Source organism: Xyrauchen texanus, chromosome 36, assembly GCF_025860055.1.
Source record: "Xyrauchen texanus isolate HMW12.3.18 chromosome 36, RBS_HiC_50CHRs, whole genome shotgun sequence".
Lineage (NCBI taxonomy): Eukaryota > Metazoa > Chordata > Actinopteri > Cypriniformes > Catostomidae > Xyrauchen > Xyrauchen texanus.
Genome location: NC_068311.1, coordinates 13,171,943 through 13,195,356, shown reverse-complemented (window position 1 = coordinate 13,195,356; position 23,414 = coordinate 13,171,943). Strand labels below are relative to the sequence as shown.

The window sequence follows — 23,414 nt, the reverse complement described above, 5'->3', positions numbered from 1 at the left end:
TGAAGTGTTTTGATATAATAACTTAGCAGTGTGTGAGCAATAGAGCAAAATATGGGTTTATAAAGTCATAAACAGCCATAGTACCCATGATTTTTGTGAAAATGAAAAAAAAAAAACACAGATGTTGTAGCGCCTCTAGTGTTCATTTCACCAGGAAACTGCAGCAAAACATAGAAAGCGGTACATTAAAAACTTTTTTGCAAAAATGTAGTTACTGTAACATTTATTGTATGAGACTAGGTTGGCATTATCGGCAAAAGAACGCGCATAAAGGCAGTATTTTTGAAATTCCGTTTCGTGGTGGTAGTGGCGCAGAAAATGCCAACTTCAGTGGGTAACAGGTACAGAAAAGCTTTTCTTATGACAGCTTCTTATCTTGCTTTCCTTGAATGCCCTTCAGTTAGGACAAAATCATAAAACAGACTGGTAGCATTACTGAATAACTTCTAATAAAAGTCTAACAAGCCTCAAGGGACTAACACAAGGTCCTTCACAAGTCCTTGTTGATAACAATGTTGATAATGAACATAAACATGAAAAACATTAACAGGTACTATGCCTAAAACAAAAAAATCTCCAAACAACCTGTGAGTTAACCCTGTACCAAAGTGCAAATATGGACAACTGTGTCCTTGTTTCCAAATTTTAAACAACACCTACAGTTTTTAAAGTTTTTAATTATTGTCTCTTAAAGCTTATCATCTCCTAAAAAAGGAAAAGCTTTAAAAAAAAAACACAATTCTGAGCAAGCTAAAATGTTATTGATGATCTAATGCATCTCCTTATTGCATTCTTGTATGTCAACACTGCCACAATTGATGATTGACTAAAAGCTTCTGCTTTTGTCCATGAAACCACAAGGGGCTACAGCTTATGGATGACACAGGACATGTTCAGTTGCATCGTACTGAGTGTGAAGTGAGACGCTTCATCAGAGACCTGCTGGATTGTTAGTGTTTTCACTTTTAAACATAACCCATTTGACGTGGTGGGAATGTTTATACAGGATTCTACTGATCCAGCCATTCCAAACTTCAGCTGAGTTAATCATGATCCACAGTGAGGCTTGCATTCTGAGAAGTGAGATGGGTATGTAAGATAAGCAAATGCCTGATGGTGTAATTAGATATAGCTTGAAATATGGTAAATTACTGCTGATGTGGGTGTCAAGTTGCTAACGGGATCTAACTGCTCAGATACACCAATTTACTTAGCATGCTGTGCACTTTATGGCACAATTGGGCAAAGTCGACGCCCCCCCTCCCCACACACACACACACACACAACTAATAGTAAGTGAAAGCTTTAGAATCTGTTGATATTACAATTTAGATGAGCTGTTTTACTGTCCATTCATTTTATATGATGTTTGGAATTTTTTGTAAAGTAAAGATTAAAATCCAGAGAGATGCCATTCAGTAGCGGCTAGCTAGTTTGATTTGTAGCTATTGATATAAACTTAAATTTCCCATAAAGTGCAGAGTCCCACAGACACCCTACACCAACCCCTACCCCTAACCCTAACCCTGGTTAGTTGCATTAAACATGTTTACCACAATATTACTATTGTAAAACCATGATTCATTTTACACGGATCAAAAATGTCTCTCAACTCCTGACCGTCACTGTTACCAAATCACTGAAAGGCAATAAACCATTATATTTGTTTTTATTTATAATTGTAAGTAGTATTAAAGTAAATATTAAGAGTGGAAACAGGAAACAGGATGGGTTAAAGTGGGACAAAAGGGGGTTGACCAATAGTTGATTCTGCCAATACCAATGAATAAGGTGGTGCAAAAGGCAGATAACTGATTAATCAGATGATTTTTTTAAAATCAATTTATAGAATGACATTTTTTTTAAATTATTAATCTATTAAGGTACAGACATTGAGGCTACAAGAGTTAAAAAGTAATAAATTCCCAAATGCAGTTTATTGGGTAACTAAAATCTCAATAATATCAAGAAATATAAAGATTTGGTGCATTACGGGGGACTTTAAACAAATTAATAATACACAGGTGACTCTTATTTTGAAATGACAGAGACTTGGCTAACTTACAATGCTCTATATGCAAGTCTTCAACAAATGACACTTTTTACAGTCTCTATATTTACCAGATGAGGTTAAATGATGAGGAATTAAAAACTGGGTCATCCGCATGATAAAGGCACAACCACGGTACAATCTTAACACACTACGCCATTGAAGCAACACTTGAGGGTGCAGTTTGTCTTCAGTTTCTGTATTTCCAACAGACTATTTGCTTATGTTCACACAGTCAGTGTTTGGGATTGACAACCACATTTATTGGTGTGAGTCTTGAAATGTCTTTGTGGCAGGGCGGAGGGCGGGGCCGGGTCGTGATCATACACACCCGGTCCCGTATTAGGCTAATCAAGCCTCTGAGGTTTAAAGGCCGACTGCAGGGTGTCGTGCGGGAGAGAGAGATCGTTAGCGGACATGTCCGTCATGTGTGTGTTTGTGTCTTCTTTTAAGTTTACCATTAAACTATTATTTATATTGAAAAGCCGGTTCTCGCCTCCTCCTTTCCGGGTTTCGTCACCAGTGTAAAAGTATCAATGGAAAGGAGGAGGCGAGAACCGGCTTTTCAATATAAATAATAGTGTCAGTTCGGTTATAGAAAGTGGTTGTCACTCTCGTAAATAACCGACTTGTGTGTGAACGCAACCGTATTAAACACTCAAAACAGGACTGACAATCGTATTCTGCTGCAATGTGAACATGGCCTTTGAGTGCAAATAGCCACGCTGTACTTTTACACAAGTGCTATTTACACTTAGTAGACTAGTGTAGTCTCGCTAAGCAGCATAGGTCTAGGGTCTATTCACCTTATTCTGCACCACCCCTTTTCCATGCTCTGCTCTTCCGAATTTTGTCATCTAACTTCCTGTTTGTATTGGAGCTACTGAGAAGAATCGATCAAAATAGATTACGTGTGGGAGCATAGAAAGTATTTTCCCCCAAAAGTTTATGGTGTGAGTCTACAGCACCCCATTACTACGAGAAAATGCTAGTGAGGTGTTTTTTTTATCAAGTCTAAATATTTGTTTTTCCCACACCCGCAGAGGTAAATCAGACCTGGCAGATCAAATTCAGATAGCTATGACTCACAGCACTTTTTAATAATACAAACATTTAATTGTTATACAGTACGTGCAATTCTGCTTAAATTTTAGGTTTCAATTAGGTAATAATTTGTGTTAAAATGTCCAGTTGGTATGAAACTTCCAACAGTGACAGCTTGTATTATTACACATGCAAATTCATAACATCAAAGAAAATTGCATTTGTACTTTTTAAAATTAATTTGTAAACCTTAATTGTTTTAGAGGCTTAAATGTGATTAAAATGGATTTAAAAGGAATATAAAATAAAACAAACATTTTCACATGTGTGTGTGTGTGTGTGTGTGTGTGTGTGTGTGTGTGTGTGTATAGGTTTGGGTGGTTTACAAGGAAATGTTTTTACAAACTGGTAATTACAAGGGTATTACGCTATAAAACTCATTATATCTATGGAGAGTCCCTATAAGGATTGCAGCGCCAACATGTGTGTGTTAATATAGTTGCACCTCTCCCCTTGTTTAACGCTCAAAAAATCTGCATACCTTTACAATAATGCGATGGGTATATGACATGAGAAGATGGTCAGAGGTGTCTTCCTGAGATATTTTTAATAACTTTGTGTTGTCTCTTGCAGTTTCATGAGCACAGGCACAATCAGTATGTTCACAATGAAGGTAGGATCTTGTGTATTTATGAAGATCCTCTTGTTCTAAAACCTCCCCACTCTGCTTCCAGTTGTTATGACATTCCTTGAACACTTTAAAATACTCATGATAGCTCTTGACAACTCTATGACCTGTAAATCCACTTCACTAGCTAATTACACTTTGACATCAACACCATAGATATCTATAAAGAATTGCTAGAACGGAAGTTCCAAGACAACATTTTCAAGATAGCTGCGTGCTAGTTTCTTTGGTGCATAAAGTAAATAGCCACTTCAATTGGCCAAGAACTGCCCATTTAGACAGGAAAAGCCATCTAAATGACATGTAAAGTGACCAATCACAGTTGGTTTTGTCATTAAGTGGTGTTTAGGGGCGAGGTAATCGGAGATCATAACATGATAAAAGACAGACATGGGGCGAAAATTATTTATATAATAATAAGTCACGAGTGATCACACAGAAAACAAATGAGAGAGTAGAAGAAAATTTTTAGAAAGTCTAAGTACAGTACTAAAACCTCATTATAGCGAATTTTACAAACATAACTAATTAAACAAAGCAGAAAATTCCGCTCAGCTCTTGAATATCCTCTTTCATTTCTGCAGCATGCCTCAAATGAAACTCAAACTTGGGCAAATTCTGTGATTTGTCCTCAAAAGCGCTCATTCTATCAACGAGGAACCTTGTGAACACAACTCGGCTTCCAGACGGACCGATAAAACGTCCCGTGTGCCTCTACTCGCAGAAGTTCCATTGAACCTGCCAATCAGAGTTGATCGAGAAAGTATTTTCCAGTTTTGTGTGCTATAAGAATCAGATTGTTGGAGAACTGACTGTGGGCAGTTAGTGGACGTGCCAACTGAGGTTGAGACAACACCTAGTGCAAATAGTAAATTGGTGTTACTCCATAAACATTTGTTTAATAAGACCTCTGAAGTAAGACCAACCAAAATCACTATTTTAAAGAAATAGTTCACCCAAAAATGATCATTCTCATACACGTAATTTATTCTTTGACGTCATTTAAGCCATCTCTTCCTCGAACAACTTTCTTTCTTCTGCTGAACACAAACTAAGATATTTTAATGGATGTATGATGCCTTTTTGATCATACAAGGCAAGTCAATGGGGTACAAAACTTTCAAGCTCCAAAGAGGACATAAAGGCAGTATAAAGGTAATGCATACAACTTAGGCATGTACTGCACTCTGCAAATGTGTCGAGCCCCAGGAAGTGTAATCAAGCTTCATATCATGATCGCCAACAGCAGACGGTAAGATTTATAGTGAATGAAGTTACATTTTAGTCTGTTTCAAACCCAAAACCAATCATTTAGCTTCAGAAGACATAGATGAAACAACTTGAGTTGTTTGGATTACTTTTTTGCTGCCTTTAAATCTTATTTTGGAGCTTTGGTTGTGTTCCACACAAGAAAGAAAGTCGTACAAGTTTGAGATGGCATAAGGGTGAGTAAACGATGAAAGAAATATTAAAACAAGACTTGTCCAACATATGAAGATATCAAATACTAGCATTATATTCATACTGTACAGCCAGAGGTGAACTGGATCCCCCAGCTGAGCCTGGTTTCTCCCAAGTTTATTTTTCTCCAATAACTAAAATCTTATGGAGCTTTGTGTTCCTTGCCACAGTCGCCTTTGGCTTACTCACAGGAGGTCTAAAGACAATCATTTTTGGCATGGCATGATTATCAATTGCTTAATTCATTTAAACCACATGATGAGAACTTTTAGGACATTTAGGCATTTCCTGTACAGCATAATTTTCTGTAAATCTGATTTGAAATTATGTGTGTTGTGAAATGCACTATACAAATAAAACTGACTTGACTTTTTTGGTGAACTATTCCTTTAAGGGAATTTTCATGTGTTTTAAACTTGCTAATTTTCATGCTGTGACAATTTTATGATAGTTAAAACATTGGAATTTGCACCTCTAATGCTTTAAAAACAGTAATGAGACACCAATTCCCTAATTCCCAAAACTATATTACTGGAAAGTGCCTTATATCTGTGACAAAGGCTGCCCACATTTTTCCATGAAACTGCATTTAATATATGGCGAAAGCTAAAAGGCTGACCGCAAAGTAAATAATTAGAACATTAATTAACATCTACCTTTGCTGTGAACCACTCGCTGTAATAAAACCATATGTGGATGTTTCAAACTACAAATTACTTAACATATTTAATTATACACTTAAATGGTATGAGTTCATTAGCCAGTCTGAAGACAGCCGCTTGTTGAGCCACCATGCCGACGGGGTTATAGCTTCCCTCACACAATCTGTAGCCGAAACCAGACATTACCCTCTCAAAACACCCTTATTAGCTCAGACGGGTGGCACTGGAGAAGACACCGCACTGGTTCACAGAGAGATTACTATTCTCTTCTCGTCACGCTTTTAATGTTAGTTCTTATCTTCCATCCCCAAGAGGGCAATTACTGTTTGCTCAAAAAGGACTGATTAAATGTTCCACTTGTTTCCAAACAAAACCAAGAGGGAACGTTCCAGAAAACCATTTCACGTGCCACATTACTTTTTGCCATCACCCATGGATGAGATCATATAAGATTCTGCGAGAAACAAAATCAGCCACAAATTACAGTGAGGAGGATTCGGAGAATACACACAAGTGCAGAGCCATGTATTGAATTCATATTGTATTACAAAAAACAACTATTGAGCTGAAACCTAACTGCTTAGATATCCATTCTCATGAATATATTTTTATAATTGGCTGCCAAAAATGGATATACAGTCAGTGTGTTATCCAAAGCAATTATTCGTGACAAAATTGAGTGAAAAGTATCTGTACACAATGCAACTGACATGTTGTAAACACTGCCAAGGGACATTTATAGCCTGTTAAATTGCTTGTTAAATCGTGAGAACTGTACTGTAGAGTGCAGTTGCAATCAGTATAGACCTACATGTTTTCAACGGAGGAATTTCAGTGGAAAGAGCACTCAGTCATCAAACTAAATGCATTAATACATAAACTATTACAAGACTACTACTCCTACTACTGCAGGAGAACAGTTGACCTTTACAATTATGGCTCATTGCAAAGGTTAAAATAATGGCTCATTAAAAAGGTTGACTGTTACCTGTGTAAGCATTATGCATTAAGAAGCCACTGAAACTGATAACTTTTATTACGTTAATGCATCAGTAGCCTTATGTCCAGTTTCACATCACAGTTAGTGCCTTTATTATGCGATAATAGACTAGGAAAGCATTTTAAGAGATGGGGAACTGATACTTCCATTATGTTGCAATATTTTTACATTTCATTGAATTACGCTTACAGCTAAGTAAATATATGTTATTTTAAATTATTAAACCATTGTTGTGCGAAAACGTGTTTTATAGGCTTGTTTTGTCATGGTCAAACATGAAAACGACTGAAGCGAGTAGGGTTGTTTATCTTGACTTTCATGGTCCAAGAAAGAAACACAAAAGTACGATTCTTACATTATTGAGTGTCCATAACTGATTCAGTAGCTGCTACCCTCATCCTTTGCCTTTGAAGGTGCCTTTCTGGGTGCCAGTTGCAGAGGTGATATCCGTATCTCCAAACCGCACGCAGCAGCGATAACCCCCAAACAACTCCTGTTTCCCTCATTTGAATGAGGATCCGTACAGACATCGAGAGACTGCACTATTTACATTCGGACACAACGTCTTGCAAATGTTGTTCATGTCAAACCAGCGGACAGGTAGAAATACTTGCGAAGTTGCAGAGTGCGAATTGAAAGTGGCAGCTAGATGAGAGGTATGGAGAAATGTGACGTATGTCACTGAACACTGACCGTCCCATTGAAATATTGACTGGGAATTCGAGAAGGGATACCTCGAAATCCAGAGCTAACTGGAGGAGAGCTGGTCTCAAATACATTTTTGTATTCTTGTTTTTTTTTTTTTTTTTTTCTTTCATTTTTTTCTTCTTCATCCATATCAGTTAATTTGTTGTTCTTTACAAAACACATTTTTGCATGTTACAATTACGTGTAAATCACAGCGTTCTAGGAACGTTCCTTTTAGGTTTTATTATTTGTTTTTAACCACAAACTAAACATCTTAGAACGCTGCAGATAAGTTTTGTGTGAAAACCTAAAAAGAACTTATGAAGAACGTTATCTAATGGTTATTTTTTGGTTTTATTTTGCACATACATATATATCATAATTTAATTGTATTTATGTTCATATTTTCATGTTGCAACTTCTTAAAATCATGTTAATTTGGACTATACTTCATACATTCACGTGCAATATTGTAGCTTGCTTGCACACCGTAACATCTACACATTATAATGTAAAGTGTGATCAAACATATTTAAATGTATCTTTAAAATGTCTAAGCAATGTTGATTCATACAATTTTTAGTCACACAATCTTTTATTATTAGACTAAACTCTACATATACCAGTGCTGGAAACACTATATAAGGCTCCCCAATAAATGGATACAACTCAGTAATGCCATACAGTAATAATGCAGTGAGGAAAATGGTTTTTAGCTACTAACATAATGGCAAAAAAAAAAATCACTTAAAACCAAACTCACCTGCCAATAGGATTGAATCACATCCATGGACTCTACATTACAATGCTCCAGGGCCAAACAAGCCCATTAGCTTCCATTAAAACAATGTTTAGGCATGTCTAGGACTCTCCTACTGCACTCTCTTTTGGAAAACATGATTAGAGGTAGCGCCAAGTTTATAAAAAAACAATCCCTGAGTGTAAATGCAGTTTGACTGTTTGATGAACAAACAAAGAATACATCACTTTCAGGGATTCTGTACAAGGTCAGTCTTGGAAATGTCCAGTAACTTTGCTTTGAGAGTTTGAGATAACACACTTTTTTATATTCAACATAAAGGAATAGTTCACACTGAAATGAAAACATTGTCTTTATTTATACACCCATGGGGTTGTTCCAAACCCTTATGATGAGGAACAAACCAAAAATTAAGCTGTTATCGCTGATAATCTTCCTGTATAGTAAGCTTTTTCCTGCTACGACTGGACCATTGAGTCAGCGAGTTGAACTTAAAGGGATAGTTCACCCAAAAATGAAAATTCTCTCATCCTTTACTCACCCTCCTTTCTTTATTCTGCTGAACACAAACCTGTAAAGAATTTTAGAACAGAATCTCTGCTCTGTTAGTCCATACAGTTGAAATGAATGGTTGCCTGAAGTTTGAAGGTCCAAAAAGCATATAAAGGCAGCATAAAAGTCATCCATAACTCCGGTAGTTAGATCTATGTCTTCATAAGCAATATAATAGGTATGGGTTAGAAACAGATCAACATTTAAGTCCTTTTTTTACTAACAATTTTGTGAACTGGATCAACGATTCATTAAAAAAATCGACTCAAAAGATTAGTTCACAAACTTCTCGCATGAACTCTCCTGAAGTTGACAAAGAGCACTAGGGTGGATTTCAAGATTTTTGTGAATAATGACTTTTATAATGACATTTCAGCCTGTATATTCAAACGACTTTGAATATTGAGCAGGATAATTTTTATGGTACCTTTATTGTACTTTTTGTTCATTTTAAAACTTGAAAGCTCAGTGCCTATTAAAAGTAATTGGCAAAGAGCGACCAGCCCAATCTTTTTGTGTTCTACGGAAGACAGTCATAAGGGTTTAGAACTGCATGAGGGTGAGTTATGATGACAGAATTAACATTTTTTAGTAAACTATTTAAGTGGATACATACAGGCTTTTTATTTAAGTGAATTTGAATAGGAGTTACCAGCCATGCTTTTTTCCATCACACTGACAGTCACTTTTGGGTTACACTCAATCATACAATGTTAACATATTTTTTTATGGAAATTATTTGAAAGGAATAATCGCTTGTGTTTGCTCATGAGCAGGGAATTAACATTTGAAAGTCTGAGCGTTGCATCAGCACAGCCACTACATCTGGGCTCCATAATTCACAATAACACTAGGTCAAAATAACTTTGTAATGAGGCAGTGCAACATCAAGGCAACCTGCAGCTGCATGTGACAAATAGTATGTGTCAAATGCATTGCAAAAACAAGCCTGATAAACAAAGCCAGTTAAATCTCCATGGAGATAAGAGAAACAGAATTAGCATTTGGCAGCTTGAAAAGGAAGATAGATTTACTGCGCTGGCCTAATTTCTTTTACATCTGCGTATTCTGTATAACTTCTTGCTTAATAGTTGTATTGTTACAGGGAAAGTTAGCGTCTGTCATCATGTACTGTACTCAACCTTATGTTGTTCAAAACCCATATGACTTTCTTTTTTTATTTGAAAAACAAATGGAAATAATTAAATGAATGTTTGCTGAAATCAATACAATGGCAGTACATAATGACTCACTTAACCAATGAGTTGAGACATGATGTCATAACATTTGGAATAAGTCACATGGACTATTTTATGACACTTTTTGGTGCTTTATTAAGAGTTGAAGTCAGTCACTATGTACTGCTATTGTAATAATTTTTTTAAATGGAACATTGATTCAACTTTTTTTTATTTTACAGAAGAAATAAAGTTGTATGTGTTTGGAACAACATAAGTGTAAACATAAATAATTAACATTATGGCAGGGCACAGGCTTGCTTAGCTTCCTTCAAAGGAGTTTATACCAGGCACTCATACCAGAAACATTTTGCATGGCTAATTGATCCATAAATTACAAATTTTGTAGATAGGGTCATGTTTACTAGTGCAATGTAAATGTAAATAATATGCACTATTGAAACCCATTGCATTTAAAAAATAAAAATTCACCCAATGCATCATTATTTTTGATATATAAATGATATCTCATCTCTTTGACTTAAATCTAGTGTATTACACATACAGTGTAACATCAATCAGCACTGATGCTCTGTCTCAGAGCACGCTGTGGAGAAATCCTATTACAACATAATCTACCCCCAGTGTCACATCCATAAAATATCTGTGGTGGTGTGTCCAGGGAAAAAGTTAATATCAGAATGGTGGTCAAAAACAGCAAGGGATGGATTTGCACTTTCAGCTGCGGACTGAACCTGAGATGATGCAATCTTTAAATCAGGAAGAAAATAACTGCAATGCCAGCATATCTTTCTTAGCAGACATAAATCAGTTTCCCTGTGCATTGGGACTACACTGTGGGGAATGGGAGTTCATGTATGTGAAGTGGACAGAACCCATTACACACTTACATTAGAATAGTGTTTTGCAGTGTATTTAGGGACATCTTGGAAAATTCCCCCCTTCCTGACATTGACATCCCAGACAATCCCAGAAGACAAGTCTGCTTATTTTTTGTTCTGTCACCTCGTCTCCAAGGAGCAAACTGAAAACTGTGACTTCAACATAAGACAAGGATGGAATGTCAGACAGGATAGTCTGAGTGGCTACTAAGCCTGGATGTTTTAATTATTCAGATTTCTATTTTTATAATAGCATTCTACACTGAAAAAAAATGAAGAGATTAAATCTTTTCATGTAGTGTCTAAATTTCTCTGCAGTGCCCCCTAGAGTGAGTTCTTTTTGCACGTAACACTGCACAGCCGGTAGAGGGGGGCAGAGTGTAAATTAGTTTAATTTTATTTAAATTTTTAATTTCTTGTCATAAAAAAATTTACATAATATAGTAAACATGTGAACAAATAGGTCATGTCTGCTGTGCTTGTTTTATTTATTTCGGTTTTACAGCTGTAAAAAACAAATGAACAAATAATATCAGCAGTCCGGTTTGCCTTTGCACTGTTTGACATCTCAGACACTGTGTGTTTGCGTGTGACAAACGCTAATGTAAACAGACTTGGCGGTGTGCTACGGATAATTGCACCCGATCAGCATGTTTTCACTATGAGTCTATGAGTTTTAAACTTTTAGCTTGGTGCTTTTGTGATAGTTTCGCTGTCTGTTTCAGAAATCAAATGTAGCCTATTATATGCCTAAAAAGACTTCTTGAGTCGCTGTTTGTGTGAATGAAAACCGCATCTGCACCTAAATAGATGGGTTTAGATATGATGGCTGTGCATATACAAGCTGTGATCTGTTATCGTGGTTCTTTGGTTACAATTTGGCTGTTTGTTACATATAATAAACATATTATGTGCATGAAAAGAGTAGCTGTTTGTTTGACGAATGACAACCGTTACTAATGTAAACAAATGGCAGCACACATCGGAGGAAGATCTTATTTGATGTATTGACTGTTCGTTTAAGAGCTGTAAACGTTTTATTGTGGTAATTTGGTGATGAGTTGGATGTACACTGGCAGCCAAAAGTTTGGAATAATGTACAGATTTTGCTCTTATGGAAAGAAATTAGTCATTTTATTCACCAAAGTGGCATTCTACTGATCACACTATATAGTACGGACGTTCATAATGTGAAAAATTACCATTACAATTTGCAAAAAATTTTACTACTTAAAAGGGTTCTCATCAAAATATCCTCCACATGCAGCAATGATAGCTTTCAGATCCTTGGCTTTCTAGCTGTCAGTTTGTCCAGATACTCAGGTGACATTTCACCCCACACATCCTGTAGCACTTGCCATAAATTTCGCTGTCTTGTCGGGCACTTTACAGTCTAGCTGATCCCACAAAAGCTCATTGGGGTTAAGATTCATAACACTCTTTTCCAATTATCTGTTGTCCAATGACTGTGTTTCTTTGGCCACTCTGATCTTTTCTTTTTGTTTTTCTGTTTTAAAAGTGGATTTTGCAATTCTTCCCATAAGGCCTGCACTCCTGAGTCATCTCTTTACTGTTGTACATGAAACTGGTGTTGAGTGGGTAGAATTCAATGAAGCTGTCAGCTGAGGACATGTGAGCTGTCTATTTCTCAAACTAGAGACTCTGAAGTTCTTATCCTCTTGCTTAGTTGTACAACTGGCCTTCCACATCTCTTTCTGTCCTTGTTAGAGACAGTTGTCCATTGTCTTTGAAGACTGTAGTGTACACCTTTGTATGAAATCTTCAGTTTCTGGCAATTTCAAGCATTGTATAGCCTTTACTCCTCAAAACAATGATTGACTGATGAGTTTCTAGAGAAAGCTGTTTCTCTAATATTGACCTAAAGACATGCCAGTCTATTGCATACTGTGGCAACTTTAAAAACAAACACAAAGACAATGTTAAGCTTCATTTAAAGAACCAAATAGCTTTCAACTCTTTTTTATATAATTGCAAGTGATTTTCTTGTACCAAATTAGCAATTGAGCATGATTACTCAAGGAAACGGAGTTGGAGTGATGGCTGCTTGAAATAGGGCCTGTCTAGATTTGATTAAAAATGTATTTTTTAAAATAGTGATGGTGCTTTTTTTTACATCAGTAATTTTTTTACTATATTTTGTGATCAGTTGAATGATTATTTCATTTCTATATAAGTTTTCTATCACAGGATATATATTTATTTGTTTATTACAAGAGAAATAAGAATTATGTTCATACAAATAAAAACTATATCTTGTTGATTTTCCGTGCAACAATGGCAAAATATCTGTTTACAATATGTGTTACACACATATTATACATGCTATTTCTTACTCAAGTTTGCACAGTTGTTGCAGTGATTGGAATGATTTACATTTTACTTTGCTATTTAATGAAGAAACAACACAGAAGTAAACTATAGCAAATACAACACATTAACAGTATGACTATTGTCATTTGGGTGTACTATTGAAATTATATGAGTTGTGCATCAATTTAGACTGGATAAGTGCCTGAGAAAATACTTATGTGTAACTTATGTGTACATATTGTGTTATGTCTAGCTCAATAATGTATGTGTTTGACATCCAGTTGCATCTCATTAAATTTCAGTGTGGAAGTAATGAATCCTGTTCTAGATTTGTCCTAATGTTGCATTATCTCTTTGATATATGAAAATGAAAACATATATACTACCAAAGGTTTTGAAACACTTACTCATTCTTTATTATATATATTTTTCCACATATTAGAATAATAGTAAAGTCATCAAATCTATGGAATAACATAAATGGAACTTTGGGAATTATTGTGTAGAGGTTTGGGGAAGCACTTATCTACATTCACTACAGCCACTAGTTATAATGCAAAAAAGAGTCATGAGAATCTTTCACAACGTTGGATTTCGTGATCACACAAATTTATTTTTTTTGCAGTCTAAATTGTTAAAAATTCAAGATCTAATCGAATACCAAATTGCAGTGTTCATGTTCAAAGCAAGAAATAGTCTATTGCCTGGGAATATACAAAAGATGTTTTCTGAGAGGGAGGGAGAGTACAATTTAAGAGGAAGGGGAAATTTTAAGAATAATAGATTTAGAACAACAAGGAAAAGATTATGTTTATCAATTTGCGGGGTTAAATTGTGGAATAAACTAAAGCAATGCTCAAACATATTCCTATTTAAAAACATGTATAGAGAAATTATTTTCAAGAGGTATCAAGAAGCACTGTAGTGAAAGTAGGAGTGCTCCATTGTTTATGTTGTTTTTCTTTGTTTGTTTGCTTTGTTATTTTTTTTTATTTTTTTTTATGCTGCTTGAATAAGTACAAAATTGAGGTTAGAGAAATAAATACTTGTCAGTGGTCACAATGATGTGTATGTGGGTATGCATGTGTATGGATGTGTGTATGTGTATGTATTTATATGTGTATATGTGTATGTGTATGGATGTATAGAACAATATGATAATAATAATAATATAAAAATTGTAAATTGAATGACTGTAAGAATTAAGGGGGTAGGAGTATATAAGTTCTCTTACGAGAGGTTCTCTCGTATTGCGTAAGCTAGCTTACGCTACGGGAAAGATTCATCTTTTCTGAGATATTGAAGCCAAAAAATTATCCTTAATTTTTGTATCCATTGTCAACGCAGTGCGGCAGCTGCAGACCTTGAGCGGGCTAGCTAGCGAGCTCATAGGTTGCTCTGCGGCAACTGCTGCAGCCTATAGACGAGCTTGGGCTGAACTCAAGATCCAATGAGAGGCGCCCGCGCTCACTGCATCAAAGCCCGCCAAAAAGGGCGTGACTAGAGTGCATATAAGCGTAGTTCGTAGGCTGGAACCCTGATTTTCATCTCTTCAGCGAAGCTCTCCGCGATCGCTGACCTGGAAGCCGCTCGCCGCTTGAGGGGCATCTAGCAAGCGTGGACAGCGCTAGAAGAAGCCGGCCGCCTCAGCCACCTTCAGCCATCCTGCGAAGCTACGCCATCCGACGACGTATCCTTTTATTAAGCAAGCTAGTTCTCAAGAACTATTCACAAAAGAGTACGAAGCGCCTTTTTCAAGATGCCTCGCCCACTTGCGCCTCATGTCGCGCTCTTCTCAGCACAGGAGACCGCCACATCATCTGGCGCCTCTGCCTGGGACTGGGGCACGCAGAGCTCGCCTCACTGAGGGCGGATGCGATTTCTGCGAGGAGCTACCGATGTCGACCCCGCGGGCTCGACTCGAGCGGTCAAAGCAGAAACCGCCACGCCTTTACCCTCAGCCACAGCAGGAAGAAGCGCGCCACAAAGGCTGCCGGAAACTGTGGTTGAAGCGACTGCCTCGCCGAGCCTCTCCTCGAAGCATCGCCACCCTCCCCGCCTCGGACGCCAGCAGTTGCCGCCGAAGCGGCCGCGACTGCTGCCATCTCGGATGACGAGCCGGAGGATAAGGGCTGCTGTTCCATCATGGCTTCGACAGCGAGGAGTGGACAGGCTCCCAAGCCTCCTCCTCAGCCCAGGAATCCAGCAGGACCCGCGCCGAGTCGGCGGGAGTTAACACGCCTCACACAGGCCGCCGACCGCCTCGGGCTCGAAAGTGGTCACCGCCCCTGAGCAGGCACCCAACAGACTCGACGGCTGCTTTCTTCAAAGCCATCGCCGCTTACACCCGCTGCCCGGCCGCCCCTTCCTGCCGGAATTACATACGGAGCTTGCAAAGTCGTGGAACGCCCGCTTTCAGCCAGGACCCGCTCACACGCCTCCACCTCTCTCGGCCGGTGGACGGCGCCACTGAGAGAGGCTACTCCTCCATCCCCCGGTCGAGGACTCGGTAGCAGCACACCTTTGTCCGCCTCCGCGAGATGGCGCTCCAAGCCTGTGCTCCCGCCTAAGGCCTGCAGAGCGACTTCCGCCTATGTTGGCCGTGCTTATTCCGCCGCCAAGCCGCGATCTGCTCTGCACTCCATGGCCGCTTTACAGATCCTACAAGCAGACCTTCTTCGGAGTGGGATGAGAAAGGCAGGCACCCAGAGGCTGTTACTGATCTCACGGCGCGACAGACCTCGCCTTCGGCTACCAAAGCTGCAGCTCAAGCCCTAGGGAAGTGCATGGCCTCGCTGACTGTGACCGAGAGACACCTGTGGCTAACGCTAGCCGACATGGGAGAAGCAGAGCGCTCCACGCTCTCAACGCACCGCCTCTCCAACCGGGTCTCTTCGGCTCCGCGGTGAGTGGCATTGTTGACCGCTTCTCAGAAGTCCAGAAAGCCACCCAAGCCATGAACCTCTTCCTGCCGCGCGCCGCTAGCTCCTCTGCAGGCCGCCACGTGATCAGCCTCCTGCACGAGCCTCTTCACAGCGCCCAGTTCAACAATCTCAGACTTTCAGCGCCGACAGGGCGGCCGCCTCGATCGCGGCCAGACAGCCGCCGCAGACCGCCTCCCGCTGGCCTCGATCTAAGGTAACGCTGAAACCCGAAAGCAGCCGAAGTCTTCCTAACTGTGTTGAACAAACGACGGCTCAGTCCCGCCGCGGCCGACCACTGTCAAAGCTTTACCCCTGTCAGTCCCCTTCTCTCAGGCTACTACAGTGGTGAATTTAGCAGCCAACAAGCCGGTGACACTGCCCGCTTGCTCAGACTCAAACGCCGCTTTCACGGCGACCCAAATAAATCTTGTAAAGAGCAAACATGTCTTATGTGTAGAAAAAGTGCCCACAACCCAGTGTTCGCCCCTACACACAAGCATAACACATCCCGTGCCCCTATCAGAGCATCGCCTCATAAAGCGGTTACTGAACCGCTCGAGCGTCAGAGTCAATGAAGGCGCCCACAAATGCGTGCGCGCGCCCATTCTCTGCCCGCTCTGTCACACGACCAGCCCTATGTGTAGAAAATGTGCCCACAATCCAGTGTTCACTTCTGCACACAAGCACTGCATGTCTCGTGTCCCCACCAGAGCACGCTCACATAAAGCGGTTACGAACCGCTCGAGCGCTAGAGTCAATAAATGCGCCCGCAAATGCGTGCGCGCGCCCATTCTCTGCCCGCTCTGTTACACGGCCAGCAACCATTCCTCTGTGTGTAAGTCCCGTGCCCATGACTATGCTTGCGCATCACGTAACAGATGTGACTCTTTCCCCATTCATTCCAATCGGGAAGTCACTCACAAAACAGCCTGTTCATGCTGTCTGCGAGCAATCATGCATGAACACACTAAACGCGCTCACACATTTTGTTCAGCGCTCTGTGTGCGGCAATCAGAGCGAATTGGCCATTCACCCTCTAGCGTTACGCTTCAAAGCGTGGGAAGCTATTCCAGGGATATCCAAGTGGGTGTTAAGCACAATACAACAGGGCTATTTGCTACAGTTCGATCGCCGCCCCCTCGCTTCAGAGCGCGGCTCGAAACCACTGTGAACACGGAAGCAGCGTGCATGCTTCGTTCAGAAATAGCAAGCCTTCTGTGCAAAAGGGCCATAGAAAAGTGCCACCCTCTCTGAGCGAGTCGGGCTTTACAGCCGTTATTTTCTTGTTCCCAAGAAAGACGGCGGCCTCAGACCCATATTAGATCTCAGGGTTTTGAACAAGGTGCTTGCAAAAGACCGTTCAAAATGCTTACAATCAGGAAACTCCTCGCGCATGTGCGCCAGGGGACTGGTTTATTTCTCTCGATCTGAAAGATGCATACTTTCAGATTCAGATAAATCCCCGTCACAGGCCATTCTTGAGATTCGCCTTCGACGGCCAGGTTTATCAATACACCGTCCTCCGCTCGGCCTGTCCTTAGCACCTCGTGACTTTCACGAAGCGCATGGATGCGGCGCCGCACTCCCTGCGGAGTCAGGGTTTGCGAATTCTGAACTATTTGGACGACTGGCTGATTATGGCTCAGTCACATATGGAGCTTCTGTCTCACAGAGCAGTTCTCCTCAGCCATCTGAACAGTTTGGGTCTTGCAGTCAATTGGACCAAGAGCTCACTACAGCCCAGTCAGACCATTTCCTTCCTGGGAATAGAACTAGACTCGCGGGCAATGACGGCTCGCTTATCTACACAGCCAAGACGCCGTGTTCAGCTTGACTAGCCGCATCTTTTCAGATGAACAGCCTCACGCTTCTGAAGAAATTCCAGAGAGTGCTAGGTTACATGGCCTCAGCCGCAGCAGTACTTCAGCTGGGTTTACTGCACATGCTCGCTTCAGCATTGGCTAAACACCGCTGCCTCGCCGGGCTTGGGCCACAGGCCGCCAGCCCATCAAGGTGACTCAGACCTGCATATCAGCTCTGCAGCCCTGGACAGTGGCCGAATGGTATCAGCGGGAGTGACAATGGGAGCTGTATCTCGCCGAAAGTCATCTCGACAGACGCCGCCCAACACGGGTTGGGGCGCCGTCTGCGAGGGCTCTCCGGTTTTCGCCTATGGTCAGTTCAGGAAAAGCTCCTTCACATAAATTGTCTGGAAATGATAGCGGTCGAGCACGCCGCGGCGCTTTCTCCCGGTCATTCAGGGTCACCACGCCCTGGTCCGCTCGACAACAGATCTGTGGTATCCTACCTAAACCGCCAGGGCGGTGTCAGATCCAGGAACCTCTTCCATCTGACAAAACGCATACTGAGTTGGTCCCAGTGCCACCTGCGCCGCTGAGGGCGACGCGACGTGCCAGGCCACCTGAACGACGGCCCGACAGACTGTCCAGAGACAATATTCCCCAGGGAATGGTCCCTGCACGCCAAACAGTCCAGACGCTATGGCACCTATTCGGCAGAGCAGAGATAGACCTCTTTGCGCCCAAAGAGAACTCTCACTGCCCAGTATTTTTCTCGGAAGCGAGGACGCGCTGGCCCAGGACTGGCCCAGACGCCCGCTTACGCCTTCCCTCCCGCCTCGCTATTGCCACAGGTAATGCAGAGGATCAGGGAAACGCGCCACCGGTGCTCCTCATAGCCCCGCTGGGAGAATCAGACATGGTTCCCGGAGCTTACGCAGCTGTCACTGACAGCGCCGTGGCCCATCCCAGTGAGAGCAGATCTCCTCTCTCAAGCTCAGGGCACAATCTGGCATCCCCACCCAGAGCGCTGGGCTGCATGCGTAGTGATCAACGACTACCCGTCGCTCTGCCAGAAGGAGTAATAAACACCATCATACACGCTAGAGCCCCTTCCACCAGAAGACTCTATGCGCCAAAATGGTCTGTGTTCTCAAAATGGTGCACCGACAGAGACCTGGACCCACGGACATGTGGGGTGTCGCCGCTGCTCAGATTTCTACAAGAGCTGCTGGATGAGGGCAGATCCCCATCCACGCCAAAGTGTAGTGGCGGCCGCTGCGGCGTTCGCTGAACCCCTGCACGGCCAGTCATGGGGTAAAAACGAGCTGGTCATCCGCTTCCTCAGGGGAGCTAGAAGGATGAACCCCCGCGCTTCCATCGGTTCCTATCTGGGATCTTTCTATAGTTCTCAAACTATGAAAGCCCCCTTTCGAACCACTTCAATCCGCGGATTTGAAATACCTTTCACTCAAAACCGCTTTTCTGACTGCCCTGTCATCAGTCAAACGTGTGGAGACCTTCACGCGCTGTCTGTCAGCCATGCGTGTCTTGAGTTTGGACCAAGTGACTCCAAGGTCATTTTAAAGCCTAGACACGGCTATGTTCCCAAGGTGATCGGTACTCCTTTCAGAGCACAGGTCATTTCCTATCGGCGCTGCCAGCACCGGATAGCGAACGCGACGCCAATCTCCTTTGCCCGGTCAGAGCACTGAGATTGTATACTGCACGCCCGCTGCTTTCAGACGCCCGAGCAGCTTTTCGCTTCGCTCGAGGGCGCACCAAAGGTCTCGCCGCCGAAACAGACACTATCTAGATGGATAGTGGACGCTATTGCTGCTGCATACGCGCACAAAGACCTGCCATGCCCGCTGGGCATTAGGGCTCACTCCACTAGAGGCATGGCATCCTCGTGGGCATGGTCCAGCGGAATTTCCATTCACGACATATGTGTGGCAGCGGATGGACTTCCTCCACCTTTGTCAGATTTTACAATATGGAAGTGCCCGCTCTGCAGGCAAAACTACTAGCGGTTTATCACGCTACAGCTCCCCTGGTGAGCTGCACTGATGGGACACATTCCACACAGACCGGCACCGCCGCTCTGTCGCTCCCGGCCCTACTATGTGCTTATGTATTACACAATCAATGACCCGCATTCTTGCCGGCCAAATATTATTTCCCCACTCATAAGGGCTCCCCGGTCCCCCTTAATTCCCTGGGGCTTATACAGTGGATGCTTGAGCGCGACGGCGCTGACAATGGGTTCTCGTGAGCGTAAGCTAGCTTACGCAATACGAGAGAACCTCTCGTGAAGAGAACGTATCGGTTACCTAACGTAACCTCGGTCTCTCTAGATGAGGGAACGAGTATTGCGTAGCCGGCCGTGCTCGCGCCTACTAGCTACTTTTCGCTTCAGTCAATGAAAACCAGGGTTCCAGCCTACGAACCACGCTTATATGCACTCTAGTCACGCCCTTTTGGCGGGCTTTGATGCAGTGAGCGCCGGACGCCTCTCATTGGATGCGAGTTCGCCCAAGCTCGTCTATAGGCTGCAGCAGTTGCCGCAGAGCAACCTATGAGCTCGCTAGCTAGCCCGCTCAAGGTCTGCAGCTGCCGCACTGCGTTGACAATGGATACAAAAATTAAGGATAATTTTTTGGCTTCAATATCTCAGAAAAGATGAATCTTTCCCGTAGCGTAAGCTAGCTTACGCAATACTCGTTCCCTCATCTAGAGAGAACCGAGGTTACGTTAGGTAACCGATACGTTTTACTTCTTCCTACTCCTTTTCACACATGTAATAGAAGTATGTGAACAGGAAAGAAGTATATACAGTATATCTTTTTTTTATTTGCTGCTCATTTGTTTTGTTTTGTTCTCTTATGTTTTTAAACATTGTTTTATATTTTTATATACTTTCTTTTCCATGTTCGAAATAAAGATTTCAAATCAAATCAAAAATCAAAAATCAATTATATTGTAACTAAACAAAATCCCAAATAAATCAAAACTGTGTTATATTTTAGGATCTTCAAAGCAGTCCCCCTTTGCCTAGAATTTGCAGACATGTACTCTTGACATTTTCTCAACCAACTTCTTGAGGTATCACCCTGGGATGCTTTTAAAACAGTATTGAAGGAGTTCCCATCTATGTTGGGCACTTATTGGCTTCTTTTCTATTATTTGGTCCAAGTCATCAATTACAAAAACGTTTATACAATTTTTATACAATTTTAGTTTTATAATGAAATAAATTAATATGGTGGCACAGTTATATTTTTGTCTCCAAAACTAATTTCAAATATTTAAGCATACACACAGATAAAAACAAATTGTAAGATCATGAGAAAAATTTCAGTCAAGTGTTTCAAAAGTTTTGACCACTAGTGTATATATATGAAATATATATATATATATATATTATTTTCTAATTGTCTTGAGAATGTTTGGAATATTTTACACTATCTGGGCATTTTGTAGATAGTTTTTTATAGATATACGTGCCGAGCGTATGAAATGCAAATGTGTAAATCTTAAAAATAGGCTAAAATATTTTTTGTGTGCATAACAGTATGCATGCAATATTCTATAAATTGAATGAATCTATATTTAAAGGGATAGTTCCACCAAAAATGTAAATTCTTACTCATGTTTCTTAAAACCCATGTGAGTTGCTTCTTCATCTTCTGTAACACAAAATGAAATAATAGGTTGAATGTTAGCCTCAATCACTTTTCACTTTCATTGCATCTTTTTTTTTCCCCCTATTTCCATACATTCAATAGATAAAGTCAATGGTGACTTAGGAAAACGTTCTGCCTAGCATCTACTTTTGTATTCCACAGAAGTCATACAGGTTTAAAAGACATTCTATCCCTTTATAAGATCACATAATTATTGCAGTGTGTTTTGACATATTAATTTTATATTTATTATTACATTCCATTTCAAAATATGGTGTTACTAAATGAATACTTATAATAAATGAATTAATAAGTTTGGGTAATCCAAATGTTTTTGATATACAATATTTCAGAATACAACTTTGATATTAAACAGTTAATGAAAAATCATAACAAATCTTCAGTTTTTAAACAATGTAGAAATACTGTAGGTTCAAAATTGAGGGAGTCCATTATGATGTTATTAGAATATACTGCATATATTTATTCAAAGGTTTCTTTTAAATTAGTATGAATTCTGCAGAATCAAACTGCAACCTCAGAAACAAATGCACACAAGAAACAAAAGCACACAAGAAAGCGGAACTTGTGCTAATTAGATAACCCAAGGTTAATGAAAGAAGTTTATCACTCTCCGTTTTTAAATGAATACTTTGCCTCAAGAAATCTTTTTATATTAAACAAAAAGTTTTTTTTCTAAAAATCTTCAGCTTTTATGGTTAATTCTTGGTTTGTTTAGATAAGGCCATACCATTTTAAACCAAATGGCAAATTACTTTAATGTTCAAAAGAGGCCTTTGTTTTTTTAACTATTAAAAAATGGGGAAAGGCAAAATAAAAAAATCTAATAAAAAAACCCAGTTTGCTCTGGTTTTACATATTGCATCTTGGGAAACATCCATATTTTCTTTCCATGTCAAGGGAATAAAACTAACCACAACATATTTATTTGGAAAGATGTCTACTTTTTATGACTTAAAAGCAAGTCTATTTGTAGCTTCCATTGGCGTTAATCTAAGGCAAAAAAAAACAAAAAACACTTGATGTGGTTGCTCATCACTGCTGTAGAGAAAGCTATCCGGCTAATTCTCCTCAAGAAGTGCTTGACTAAATAAAAGAGGGCAAAAAGAGCTTTTCATTTCGCCAAGAAGCAGATATTATTTCCTCCCTCCATTCAGTTTTTAGAGCTGTAGATTAGTGCTCCCACACACGAGGGTTTTAAAAGCCAATATCTACTGTGCCGTTGCTGAGCAACCAATTACCCAAGATTTGCACTTCCTCTTTGAAGGAAGTGATTTTGATTTTTTCTATTTGCCATTAATGTTAAGTTTATTTTCTCTCAAGGGGACTGTGATGTGTGATGTATGTCAAGATTAAGGTATTCCAGCATGTTGTACAGTGGACATCTGAGAATTAGATCCTGCAATGCTCAATAAATTATTCAACCTCAGGTAAAGTTGAAAATTAAAGGACAGAGGCATTTTCTCTGTGTAAGCTAATGCCAGAGCTCTCCAATAGAGCTGTGCTCAGCTGTAACAACACAGAGAAAAGGGTGGATGGGTGTAAAGGAAATTTCTGGCACTTATGCCTTTCTATTCCAAAGACACTTATGATTAGAGTAAAGGAAGGAAGGAATGGAAGGGCAGATGTTCTGCGATTTCAACTTTTGCAACTGCAGAAAGCAATTAAT

The 23,414-nt window shown here is 40.6% G+C and overlaps 1 protein-coding gene across 2 annotated transcripts in view; it reads right to left on the bottom strand.

Annotated features, from left to right (window-relative positions):
* Positions 1-8,465, bottom strand: part of gpr4 (G protein-coupled receptor 4) — a 29,939-nt gene extending 21,474 nt beyond the window's left edge. Inside the window, exon 1 of one of the 2 annotated variants that reach the window (XM_052106623.1) lies at positions 8,356-8,465. The gene's annotated coding sequence lies outside the window, so the exon portion shown is untranslated. Of the gene's footprint in view, positions 1-7,260; positions 7,533-8,355 lie in introns of those variants that run through there. The other variant, XM_052106622.1, reaches the window with a different exon arrangement.
* Positions 8,466-23,414: the final 14,949 nt, after the last annotated feature.